This window comes from Martes martes (genome assembly GCF_963455335.1).
Source record: "Martes martes genome assembly, chromosome: 5".
NCBI lineage: Eukaryota > Metazoa > Chordata > Mammalia > Carnivora > Mustelidae > Martes > Martes martes.
Genome location: NC_137892.1, coordinates 122,652,997 through 122,667,198, shown reverse-complemented (window position 1 = coordinate 122,667,198; position 14,202 = coordinate 122,652,997).

Genomic DNA, 14,202 nt, shown 5'->3' with positions numbered 1-14,202 from the left:
CTTCACAGCTGTGGTGTTTTCACCTGCAAAATAGGGATTGTGCGGCCTCATCTGAGGAGCTCAGCAAGTCCCTATGAGGGTCAGGTGAGATCATGGGCATTAAAGGATGTTGTGATGGGCCAGCCCAGAGCACAGATGTGCATCAGGGTGCAGGTTAGCTGAGTTCCGTTCCTGCCTTCCACAAAAACTTCCTCAGGGATGTGGTCCGACCACTTGAATTCGGGTACCTCAATTTTGTCATCTGTAAAATGAGATCACTAGTCCTAGACTTACTAAACTCTCAGGTGTTGTGGTACATAAGGGGGGGGGTAGTGTAAAGAAAATGCTTTCTTTGTAGAATGTAGAAATGCAGAAGAATGGTGAGGGCTGTTACTTTGTGTGATGTGGTGTTGTAGGCAGTTTTATTTTTGTGATAAAATTGTTTCTTCTTATAGACTCATTTGTCTAAAGAATTTAAATATTGATACATTTAGCTTTGCATCTCAGAAATTTAGCATTGAAAATAAAATACTCAAAAAAAATCTTTAGCTAATTCAAATAATTCCACTTGGAAGCAATAACAAATACCAGCTTTGTACTCAGTCTTACGTGCTAAGGGGCATAAAGTTAAAATGCCAAACCCATGCAGCACTTACCATGTATCTAGTACTGTTTTAAATGCTTTAAATATATTAATATATTAGTATATTTAATGTTCACAACAAACTGTGAGTAGGCATGTTTCTATCTGCATTTTAGAGGCAGAGGGCAGGGGAACAGAAGCTCAGGGAGGTTAAGTGACATTCCCAGGCTCTCATGAGCCGAAGAACCACAAAATCTGAACCTAAGTGGTCTAGATCACAATCTGTGTTCTTCACTAGAACAGGACTTTAGAAACATAGTCCCTGCTTTCACACAGCTTGCAGAATGGCTCACAGACTAGCGGAGAGGCATGAGTTGCATAGAGAAATGAGAAAGCAAATACAAGATGTTGCTGTACTAAATTATGTGTCAAAGGATGCTGTTTGGACTACAGGTTAATTTAAAAAAAAAAGATACAAAATAGAGCAAGGTAGTGGAAATGATGTGGGAGAGGGAATGTGTGACCTGGGCCTTTTAGGGCAGTCGGTTCTGAATAGGTAGGTGAAATGGCAGGGACCATCCCTGGGGTGCTCGGCTCTGTCTAATGGGACTTGTGACTCGAGAAAGCATTGGTTAGAAAACATCACTAAAACAGAAGAGAGATATGTATCAAAGAAGACAGCTCTAGGAATAAACAAAGGACACTATTCCAGACCACTTCCTTAATCATATGGTAGTTTGTGCCTCAGTGTCTTCCTTTGTGAGATATGGCTAGGAATTCCTGTTTGGCCTTCCTTACAAAGTAAACGCATGCTGGAAATCAGCATGTATACATACATATACAGTGGGATAATATTTTAAACAAATTATTCATAGTTTTATCTTTTGCCTTCCCAACGATATGAGCTTAGCCATAGTTGCCCAGAGAAGGGAAGGGGGAGGGGAGGGCTGCCAGAGGAGGGATACTGACCAAAAGGAGCATCCGCACCAAATCAGGTTGTCAGTCTTTACAGCGGATTGCCGAAATTCTTTCAGCTCCTGTTTAGCATATCAGGGGCAAACTCTATGTCAGGAGGGCCACTGTGGAGGAGACTGCCCCTTTCTGGCTTCAAAAGTGAGGGGGATACAGGAGAATGAGGAGACAGGGTCCTAAGTGTCTCATCTCGATGCTGGCTTTGGCACAGGAGGCAGGAGGCTCAGTAGATAAACTGGGGCAACACCGAGCGTAGGTTTGCTTTGTCACCAGCCTGGGACACAAGATGGACCTGCTCATCCTGCACGACGCAACCTGTTTCCCAAAGTGGCTGACAGTGTCGGGGTTTTGCTCCAGTGGGTTACGGTGGTTGGGGCCAGCTGGCCCAGCCACGAAGACCTCGGGTCAGACCTACCAGGTGGGGAGAGCGGAGTTCCAGCCAAACCTTAGAAAAACCTGCTGCTAGCCATAGGCAAGAGGAGGCCCAGGTAGGAAGGGTCCCCCAGTCTGAGTCCTGCTGGAGGCCAGAGAGCCAATGAGAGTAAATGTCATGGCAGCTTCCATTTCTGCTGCGCAAGCCAGGGGGCGGGCAGAAACCATGTGGGCACGGGATGGGATCCCTGGGCAAGAAGGAGCAGGAGGCCATCCCCCTACCCAGCAAATCACCACAAATACTTCTAAGTCACATATCCCTCTCTGTCTCCACACTTGCTTTACACCCAGAATTTATCTTGATGGAGAAGCAGGGAGAGGTTATTTGAGAGATGAAAAAATTTTTATTCTAGGGAGACTGACAGTACCTGAAATGACTGTTTAGGTAATAAGAAAAGACAGAATTTAAACTAGATTGATCATTTAGTTCATTTTTCTACCAACTGTCAGATGGGAGTTATAGACCATTGAAAGCTCAGTTACAGACAAAATAAATTCATTTTCTGTCTTTATCTAGGCTGAAGTGCGAACCAAATTTTGTGATCCAATTACATTCAATGTTATTGTTGTTAAACATTTCTGACGAGAGTAGCATGTCTACATATTGTGTTTTTAAATATTTAAGTGGCCTTAACCTTTGCCTGGAACAAGATAATATATGTAAAAGTGCCTCGCACATATTAAGTGCTCGTGAATATTAATTATTTTAGTGTTGCTTGGGGTCAATGTCAGGAAACATAACAAGCATGTTCTTTGGATCACAGCTCTTGGTTCTGCATTTAGAGCCTGGATGTGGGGCAAAAGGGACCCAGCAGAGCATTGGTGCTTTTCATCTGTGTGGTGATGTAAGGAAGTATAGTCCAGAACAGTGGTTCCTAAACATGGTCCTGCATCAGAATCATCTGGACAGCTTATTTAAAAATATAGATTATTTCTCCTCTGTTTCTCCTTGTGATTATGATTCAGTATTCCTGGGGAGGTGCCAAGGCATCTTTGGTAAACCATTTAAAATCTGTTCAGATGGCATTGTTAATGCCAAGAGGTGCTATGGTACATCTTGGTTATTTCTTCTTTCTTTGTTGTTGACTCTTACACATGCGCAGGTAGACTAGAGAAAGTCAGGTTTGATTGTTTTGTTTTGTTTTTGTTTTGTTTTTGAGTTTCTGTCTATAATAAAGTTCTGTGCCTACCCAGCTCTGTAAATTCCCCAAATTTCAAAACAAAACAGGTGAGAGAGATGATGAGGGTTTTCGTTTGTTTGTTTATTTGTTTGTTTGGTTGGTTTTTTTGATGGAGCGTGGGGGTCAGATCAAAGAAAATGGCATCTTCTCTTTACTTGAGCAGGACACTACATCTCTATGCCAAAAGCAAAGATTAGGTGGGAGTGAAAATCCCTAATCTCGGCAGAGCCATTTCCTTATTTTTCTCTCCTTCTTATTCCTGTTTTCAGGTCCCAGAGGTATATTGCTCCTATCAACTCTCACACAGAGCATTTTTACTGCAGCACAAACTGCAAAGCAGGCAAGGTGTGTGCGAGCATTCCTATAAGAAAATCTTTCTTTGGGGTCCTAGCACTTTGATCCCATTTTTAGGGTGCTGTTGCCAGCATGGGGCCTCCCAGCACTTTCTGAGTCATCCTTCTCTGCTGGTCACCTGACCAAACGATGCCCTGGCTGAAGCTGGCAAATGGCCATTGTGCTGAACATAATCGTTCCAGTAAAACATGGCTGATTAGCATAGAAATCTCCATAAGCCTTTCTATTCTAATTTTGCTGTTAGAGTTCTGGCCCCTCTCAGAGGTCATGCTAACCTAGTTAAGGCTCTTGGAGAAAATACTGTCATTCCGGCTCATTGCATTTGCATTAAAATGTATTGTCCTTCAGCTGACATGCTAACCAGCAACCTATCATCTGCAACTTTCTGCAGAAACTAAACCACGGGGGCATCATCCATTGTTTAAGCTGGAATCCGGAAAGCTCAGTGGAAATATATGATGGAGCACCAGAATTTCAAGGTCCTTGAAGTTCTGGCTGTGCCTACTTCATTCTGGATCAAGTGAAAAGATTTGATGAAAAGCAGGTTATTACAAAGTGAGGGATGCTGACTGTGGGGGTCCCTCTGGTGTCACACCCCACAGAGATAACAAGGTATTGTGAGAACATGAATGCCAGAGTCAGACTGTCTGGTTGAAATTCCTGCTCCACTGGGTAGGTTGTTTGGAGATTTGGGCAGGTTACTTAGCTTTTTCGTGCCACAGTGTATATTCTTGTAAAACAGGAGTGATAATAAAATAGTACACATCTCACTGGGTTGCCATGGGATGATTTCTACCTCTGCCAATATTACATTCCAGAGAGAGAGAGAGAGCCTGGAAGTTAATGGGTTACCTATGACTGAAGGTCCAAGAAGACGGTGGGAAATTGTTTTTCAAGAATATTCTAGATTTGTTTTTATTGGTTGGGAGGTTCTAAATTGCTTAGAACAATACCTGACACCACACAAAAAATGTGTAATAGTGTAATTTATATTGTTGTGATTATTACTATGATTTCCATCTGTACTAACTTGTATTATCTTGCTTAAATCTCATGATGACTTTTTGAGAAGGTTATTATGATTATCCTATAATGAGGAAATTAAGGCTGACAGAGGGTAGCTAACTTCCTCAGTGTCACATGGCTTATGTGTGGCAGAAGCACATTTTGAACCAGTTACATAGGCTCTAATCCTTATTTGCTTGACTTGATTTGTCATAGCCTGTGTCTCTCAAAGCAGTTGCAGAACTATGAGAAATCTGTTGGTCTGTCAGTTGATTTCTTTTGACTTGTACACTTGAGATCATTTTCTTTTCTTAAGGGAGGATTGGAGCTCTCTGATGTTTAGACGTGGGCAGTGGTCCTTGACTATGACACGTTGCAACAGACTGAAGTTTTGTATCCCCCTCCCGCCCCAAATTCATTTGTTGTGCTCTTAACCCTTGATATGATGGTATTTGGAGGAATAAGACCTTTGTGAGCTGATTGGGTGACAAAGGTGGGGCCCGAATGGACTTAGTGCCCTTAAAAGAGAGACCCTGAACACTTCTTCACTCCTTTAGCTATGTGAGCTTACAGTAAGGAGACTCTTATCTGTGAACTAGGAGATGGATTCTCACAAGATCTTGAATCTTCCGTGCCTTTATGTTGAACTTTCCAGCTTCCAGAACTATGAAAAATAAACATTTATCACTGAAGAGTCCCAGTTTGTGGTATTTTAGAAGATCAGCTTGGACTGACTGAGGCCCATAGCCCGGTCCCTAGGAATTCCCTGAGTTCTGCTGTCACTCATTATTTCTTGACCTTGAGAAGGTCTCCACTTCACTTTCAGTTTCAGGCAGGACTGTGTCTAATAGTTCCTCAAGAAAGCATCTAATTTAAAAATATTCTTGCAGCGGGGGAGGGCCTGGGTAGCTCCGATTGTTGATTTCAGTTCTGGTCATGATGTCAGGGTCATGGGATTGAACCTCACATTGGGCTCCATGCTCAGCATGGAGCCTGCTTAAAATTCCCCCCACCCCAATTGCACACTGTCTTTCTCTCTCTCAAAAATAAATAAATAAATAAACAAACAAATAAATAATAAAATAACAAAACACATTTAAATAATATTCTTGCAGAAAAGGGAAAATCTATACTTTAAATAAAATTAAGATTAAAAAAAGATCAGAGTTGGAAGAAACTGTGAAGATCATTTAACTCTTGCGCTTCGTATCTGAGGCAGAGACAAAGGGAAAGGATGAGAATTGCCAGTGTTTACTTGACTAACTATTGTCATGGTGGCTAAGAGTGTAGATTCTGGAGCCAAATGGCTTAGGTTTGAATTCCAGGTCGATTCCTTCTAGCTTTGTAACCTCCTTATGCCTCAGTTACCTCATCTGTAAAGTGGTGGTAATAATAGTCTTTACTCTTGGGGCTGTGGTGAGGATTAAGTTGACAACACTGGGGACTGAGCCCAGATGGCTTAACTCCCTGACGAGTCCTCTTTTTATTTCCCTGAATTTTTTTCCATTAAGATCTTCTTTGTGTCTATCTGAGGTTCATTTGGTTTTAATTTGACCCAGGCCCACTTGCTCTATTTTCAGTCTGGATGTATATATATGTAGTCACACATTATGATCATGGAATTCTAAGATCATGTAGACTGGGATTGAATTCCAACTTTACCACATATAGTTAGTTAGCCTCCTTATACCTCTGTTTTTTTTGTTTTGTTTTGTTTTTTTTCATTTGTAGACTATTTAGAAAGTCGTATCTACCAAAGCTTCTGCACAGCAAAGGAAATAATCAACAAAATAAAAAGGCAACCTGCAAAATGGGAGAAAACATTTACAAACCATATATTGGATAAGGGGTTATTATCCAAAATATATAAGGAACTCCTACAACTCAGTAGAAAAAACCCCAAATAACCCAATTTAAAAATGAGCAAAGGAACTGAATAGACATTTCTCCAAAGAAGACATACAAATGGCCAACAGGTACATAAAAATGAGTAATCAGCATTACTAGTCATCAAGGAAATGCAAATCAAAACCATAATGAGATATTACCTCATACCTATTAGGATGGCAATTTTATATATAAAGAGATATATTTAAAATTTTATATAATTATATATAGTAATATAATGTAATATATATGGTGGAGAAAAGGAAACCCTTGCACACGGTGGTGGGAATGTAAACTGGTACAGACAATTTATAATAAATTTAGGAAACAGCATGGAGGCTCCTCAAAAATTAAAAATAGAAGTACCCTATGATCCAACAATGCCTCTACTGGGCATAGTCCCAAAGGAAATTAAATTAAGACTTCAAAATGATATCTGTGCTCACATATTCATCACAGCATTATTCATAATAGCCAAGATATGGAGGCAACCTACATATCTATCGACAGATAAGTAGATTTTTAAAAATGTGATATATACCATGGAATATTATTCAGCCTTAAAAAAGGATGGAAACCTTTTCATTTGTAACAATATGGATGAACCTTGAAGACATCATGCTAAGTGAAATAAGCCAGTCACGGGAGGACACATACTACATGTTACCATTTATATGATGAATCTAAAAGAGTCAGATCACAGAAGCAGAGTGTAGAGTAGTGGCTGCCACAGGCTGAGGGCAGCTCTCAATCAAAGGATATAAAGTCTCAGTTACAGAAGGTGACGAAATCCTAGAGATCTGCTATACAGCGTAGTTCCTGTCTTAGTCCCTTCAGGCTGTTTTAACAAAGCAACACAGAATGGGTAGCTTATAAGCAGCAGCAGTTTATTGGTCATGATTCTGGAGACCAGAATTCTGAGATCAGGATGCAAATGAGGTCAGGTTAGGGTCCTTTTCTGGGTCACGACTTCTTGTTGTATCCCCATGTGTCGGGAAGGACTAGGGATCTCTGAGGCATCTATTTCCTGAGAGTGCCAATCCCATTCAAGAGGGCTCTATCTTTGTGACCTAATTACCTGCCCAAGGTCCCACCTACTAATACCATCACTTTTGGGGACTATTTCAAAATATGAATTTTGGGGTGACACAAACATTCAGACCTAAACAGTTCTTATAGCTAACAAGATTGTGCTACTTACTTAAAAATTTGCAAAGAGGGAGATCATTTATCAAATATTTTTATCACAAAAGTAATTTGTTATTAAGAGGGTGGGAAACTTTTGGAGATGATGGATGTATTTATGGCATAGATGTAGTGAATATAGCACATATACAGGTCTATAATTATCTCCAAATTCATCAAGTTGTATACTCTTAATGGATACAGCTTTTTGTAGTCAATCATATAATAAATGTGTTTCTAACATTTGTTTAATAAATGTTTAATATTTAACAAATGGTAAATTTTTTAAACACTACTCTTATTTGGTTGCTGATAGGATTAAATGAGCACATATTCATAAAAGGACTTAGCAAAATGCCTGACACCTGTTAAGTACTTAATACATGCCAGTACGTTATTAGTATTTATTAAAGCTCCTTGTGGAAATTGCCAAGTTATAGAAGTATTTTCCACTTGTAGGTTATTTGAATAGGCTGAGCCATCAGTGAAAAGAGAGGCTTGGAATCTCACAAGTAGGACACTGGGGAGTAGGAAGCCAATGTGACACTCAGGTGAGTTAGATTTATAAATCTCAAACAGATGTTTTAGGCATCTTCTGGGGGATTCTGGGGGAAACTCATTAAAATCTGGATTACTGGGTCCCCTCTCATAACTGTTGAATCTGAATACAATAAGGAAGCAGGTCCCAGGAATACATATCTTTCAAAGCTCCCTAGATATACTTTATGGGCCACCAGATTTGGGAACCACAGGGTTAGGCAGCCACATAAATGGAGTGATTTAAGGAGGCCCAAAGATTTTCTTTTATAGGATTCATTCCTCTCAGGACCTTCCATTCATAAATCCGTTCAGCCTTCTGTCCCCCCACCACCCATGCATCAGCCAAACAAGTGTTAGTGCTCAGTGTTTGCCTGATGACCTGCTGCTGTTGTGATCGGTGTAGTAATGAATGATCAATGTTCTTCAAGAGTTGATAGTCTGAGAGAATGGATAAAATAAGTGTAAATGAGATGTGATGAGCTGCAGAGTGAGATGGGGAAGATGAAACAGCCCTTGCAGGGTGTGGTGGGAGAATCAGGAGAGCTTTCATTGTATCCAAGGGCATCACTTCTCCTTGGGATGCTTCTCTGATGCAAGCGTCTTTCGCTTCTGACTGCATTGGCTACCAATCCTATGGGTTTCTACAGCTTTCTGACTTGCTCTTCACATCTTAGATTAGAGTTACATGGTTGCTTATATGCTTTCTTAGGAGATGAGAACTTGATGGATGTGATGGCTGCTTCTTAATCATCACCTCCTCCGGCCCTCCACCTCCTAGCTAGGGGCCCAGCTAAGACTGAGCATGCAGTGACTGTGCAGTAAGTATCGAAGAACTTGGATGGTGGTCCTGGTTATGTAAAGAGAGGAAGTAGTTGGGGTTAAGCCTGGAGGGTTAGTGCTGGGACCAGATCATGGAGCACGTGGAATTTGAATCAAGTTTGGGCTTTAGTTTTTAGGCAGTGAGCCCAAGACCATTAGGGAAGCCATATCTATTGTCTACAAAAAAGGGGAAAAGGGCAGGAACTGTATCTCAACGTGGGGGAAAGTACAGAGGTAATTTTAAGTATAAACTGTGATAGTTTACATCAATTTATGAAGTGAAACAATTATTTCCTTTCCAGTTTCATTTCAGTCCACCTGATTACTTCAATGACACTTTCTCAGTTAGGTGCTAGCACTTAAAAATCTCTCTAATACTTTCTAATCCGCCTTTTTAACAAAGAGAAAACACACTTCAGGCTCAGAGTCTTGGCGGGTGTATTACTCTTCTGCCATATTAATGCATGTAATAAACATTCAGAAAACCTCAGTGTCTTTCAGCAATAAACCTTTGTTTAGCTCAGGAGCCTACAAGTCAGCCGTTAAGATCAGTGCTTCCTTTGGACTTGGACTGGATTTGCTGTCAAGGTTAGGGCTAGATTCTCTGCTGACCCTTATCGGGGGTAACTGGACTCTGCTTCGTGCATTTCTCACATTCTTCAAGCAGCGTAGCGTGGCATGTCTTCACTGCAGAGGGGTGATCCCAGTCATACAAGAGCTTTTCATGCCTCTGTGTGTCTCAAGTACACAATGCAACATTGGCCAAGGCAAGTCCGATGGCTGGATGCAGAGTCCAAGGAATGGAGAAATGAGCTCTGTCTACTTGGAGGAACTCCGTCCTGTGGTAGAGAGACATGGAGACAGGAAGGGATGAAAGAATCATTAATGGTGGGGCGCCTGGGTGGCTCAGTGGGTTAAGCCTCTGCCTTCGGCTCAGGTCATGATCCCAGGGTCCTGGGATCGAGCCCCACATCGGGCTCTCTGCTCTGCGGAGAGCCTGCTTCCTCCTCCCTCTCTCTGCCTGCCTCTCTGTCTACTTGTGATCTTTGTCTGTCAAATAAATAAATAAAATCTTAAAAAAAAAAAAAAGAATCATTAATGGTTTCAGTGTATCTAGTATCACAGGCAGGATTATCCAGCTAGAGTTTAGTAGTATGTTTTTCCTTATTATTTTTAAAAACCATCTTTTCATGGCAAGTGATGTAAGTTTTCCGTGATGGTAGTGCTATAAAGTTTTCTTCTAAAACCAATGTATTTGAGACAAATAGAAGTGGATGTAAAGAAAAAGTATTTTCTCAAAAGTAGCCCATATGGTACACAGGTACGGCAAAAATCATCAAAGGAAGTGGCAAGCTTGGAAAACTCTGAGCTAGGATGATTGCAGTTGGGACTCTGAATAGAAGATGCATCCAAAAAATGCCGCAGGCTCAGCAAAATAAATTTAATAACCACATGCGCTCATTCAAGTTCAGTTAAATAAGCAAATGTTATACATGGTCAGCAAGCTACCTGACACGATGGCAGGAACCAGTGATACAGAGATGAAGAACTCCAAGGCTAAAGCAATCCATAATTTAGTGGGTAGGAGATGCATGACAGATAACTTGGACACCCTTGAGTACATTATATAGTCAGTTGATGTGTTCTAGGTACTCACAGAAAAGGCACTACGCTGAGGCTGGGAGTGGGCGTTGGAGAAGGACTCCCGGCAAGCCCCCTGGAGGAGCCCCTGGAAAGATGAGTAGAGGTTCCCCTGGTGAGAAGGGTGAACAGAGGCATGGAGAGTGTGAAATTCTCCTTGGAAAAGCTCATTCTTATTGAAGCCTGATGTTCGAGACAGGAGAGGAGTCGGAGGAATTGGGGACAGCCTGGTCATAGACAGCGTCGCAAAGCTAGACGGTTTAGAATCTACCCTGCTATGGACAAAGGTGTGGGGGGGCATCAGCGAAGGTTCTCAAGCAGGGAAAATACCTGTGTATATGTACACACATACCTGTATTTCTATTTATACCATCTACACACAATATATACACACATTTCCTTCTTCTCTACAGTAATTCTTGCCAGGTGGTCCTGCCGTTTCTATTTGCAAACCTGCAGGGGCAGAGGGCTCATTGTTTCACAGTTGAGGCTGTCATAGACCTGATCATAACCAGATGCAAATAGACTTGGGGGACACGCAACCAGACATGGGAATTGTGCTGCAATTTAGACGAGGGGCACGAAGGGGCTGAATGAGTAGGGAGAGCGCAGATGTAAAAACAGAGAACTTCTTTGGTTAATGCTAAGTGCTATAAAAATGTGAACTGTGGTTGTGCTCACTTTAGAACCCAAACTTACTGCACAATCAACTCCCAAACCACACAAAGAGCTGGTTTTCCTTATAATTGGACAAAGCAATGCTGACACCCAGTGGCTGGTTCGGATGGCCCACAGCTCCCAGAGACAGGATCCCGAGGGAGGGAGGTGGAAGTCAGCTTGCCCAGCCTGGCGGTCAGAGCATCCCAAGATCCTTAGCTGAAAGGGCAAGTCTAAATTCAGCTAGAAACGGCCGACCATGTGATATGCTTGGCACCACACAAAAGATAGTTCCCAGTGAGTTTAACACGGACAAAAGAGCTAAATTAAACCCGCAGATGAGAACAGCATTGCATCAAAGTCAGTCCCTTCTAAAGCAGAGGCAAAAGCAATTACCCTCAGAGTTCCCCGGAGAGTTCTTAACCAAAGCGCCAATAAGAATACGGAATATTTAAAGGTCAGTTTCTTAGTCAAATCAATACTGTATCTGTGTGGCTGTGTCCCAGACTCCCTTCTTCGGACAGAAGTTACTCAGCCCCTATTCTGACATGTTAGAGCAACAAGGAACTTGACAGATCAGGTGAGCAAACGGATCCGGGGAGAAGAGACAAGTTTCACAAGGTTTCAGAGCAAACTAATAGCAGAGCTGTCTGGCCGGGCTTAATGGCTGGAGCTCCTGCAGCCCTCTTGGACCATGTGACGGGCTGCATTCTGTGGACGGTGGAGTGGAAAGGTGGACGGAATCTGGACTGCAGACCTTCAGATTTGTGTGAATTCTCCTTCATTCCTGCCTTAGTTCATTTGGGCTGCTGTAACAAAACCACCAGAGACTGAGTGGGTTAAACACTTATTTCTCACCGTTCTTGAGGCTGGGAAGTCCAAGATTAAGGCTCCCTGATGAGGGCCTGCTTCCTGATTTGCAGATGGCTATCTTCTCAATGTATCCTCACATGGTGGGAGGGGCAAGGGAGTTCTGGGGTCTCCTTTATAAGGACACTAATCCCACCCCACTGGGGGCTGGGATTTCAATATACCAATTTTGGAGGCATATAAACATAGTCTGTAACAACGCCCCTGACTTCAGTTACTGTCTGTATGTGGTTGACGCCCGTCATCTACTCAATAGGACTATTTGAGCATCACAGAGAAATGCATGTTCAGAACCAAACTTAGGATCATCTCCCCACAAACTCGGTTTTCCTACAGTGCTCCCTCTCTCAGTAAATGACACCTCCTTCTGTTGCACAAACCAGAAAGAGAAGAACTCTCCTGACTCCTTCCTTCTCCTCATCCCCATAACTAAAGAATCACAAGGCTTGACTAGAGATTCTTTATATTAACCCACCTCTTAACACTCTTCCCACCATTGCTCTGTCCTCTTCATACTTCATTTTTGACTGCAGTGCTCCTTGCCTCTTGATGCACATTCTGCTTGTTTGCTTACTGTCTCTTTCCTTCCTACCAGCTTTCATGTCTGCCCTAGTTTATGTCCCACGGCCCCTCTCCACATACACTGTTGCCTCATATGCCATTATTTTCATCATAGCCCTTATCCATTTCTGAAATTGTATTTGTTTCCTTATTGGTAAGGAAACTCGTCTGTCTTATTTGTAGTCGTTAACTGTTTTAGCGAGGAAAGAATTTTATCTGTGTGGTTCCCCACCGTATCTCTAGTACTTAGACCAGGGGCTAGTACAAAGTGGGTGTTTAGTAAATGCTCCTTGAATGAGTGAGTATGTGCACATGTATGCGTCTCCCATCCCTGTAGTTCTGGGGTAGTGGCTGTTTCTATCAGGGGATGCACAGGGTTAGCAAGGGCCTGGTTATTGCCCAAAACTCAGCTTCCTGTGCCTTGTAATTTTTGTAGTTTATAATTATGAAAGCCAATGTGGTCTCTCTGACAAGGACTTAAAAAGGCCATCTGGCCTTATGGAGAAGAAATTATTTCTTTTCAACCTGGCTTCTGAAAAGGGAGGTTGGATATTGTCTGGAGGATGTTGTCTCAGGCATTATAACCTGGCCTGCTACTTTTATTTCTGCTGCTTTTCATTATAGCCGACACCTGCAAGGTAGATGCTTGGTTATGGGTTCATACCATGGTTTAGCTGGTCCTTGACTGTGTCCTCTTATTTACTTAGAAGAAATTACCCAACTCTATTCAAAACCCTGTGAGGGACATAGATGGAGGGTCTCCTGCTTCCGCTGCTCATTCTCAGACTCTTCATGTATCTGCAGGGATATTCTCCCTCCCTCCCTCCCTCCCAAGCCTTTTTCTCTTTCCCTCTCCTCCTTCTCTCCCTCCCTCCCTCACTGGCTTAATACATAATGCTTATTTTTACTCCCTAACAATCCAACATTAGTGTTCCTGGTCCCAGACACCTATGAGATTATCAAGGGACCCAGACACCTTCTATCTTGTAACTCTGAGCCCTTCTAGGGCCCTGGGGACTTTGACAAATAGGGAAAGAATAGAAAGGATGGTGCACGGGAGGTTTTAATAAGCCAAGTCCATGATCGCTTTAAAATGTAAATTCTACAGCGTCTAACCGTGCCTAAAACCTTCCGTGGCTTTGCACTTGCCTTTGAATAAATTTGAGTCCTCACTGAGGCCTACAAAGACCCTACGTGACTGGACCCTGCCTAGTCTTTGATCTCATCTCCCATCCTTCCTCTCTGACTTCCTCTGCTCCGAGACACACAGGACTCCCCCCCCCACCCCATTTCTTAACATACTAAGCTTTGATCCGCCTGGATGCCCTTACTCAGCATGGCTGGTTTCTTCCTTGATGGGGAGAACTCAGCCCAGAGACAACCTCCCCAACTGCCCCAGTTAATGTCCCTTTTACCCCTTCCAGAAAGACATTCTATTTTATGACATGCTGTGATTTTCCTCACAGTACTTATCAGCATCTGAAATTATAACATATGTGTTTATTCATGATGAAAGAAATCGAAGCCCAGAGAGGT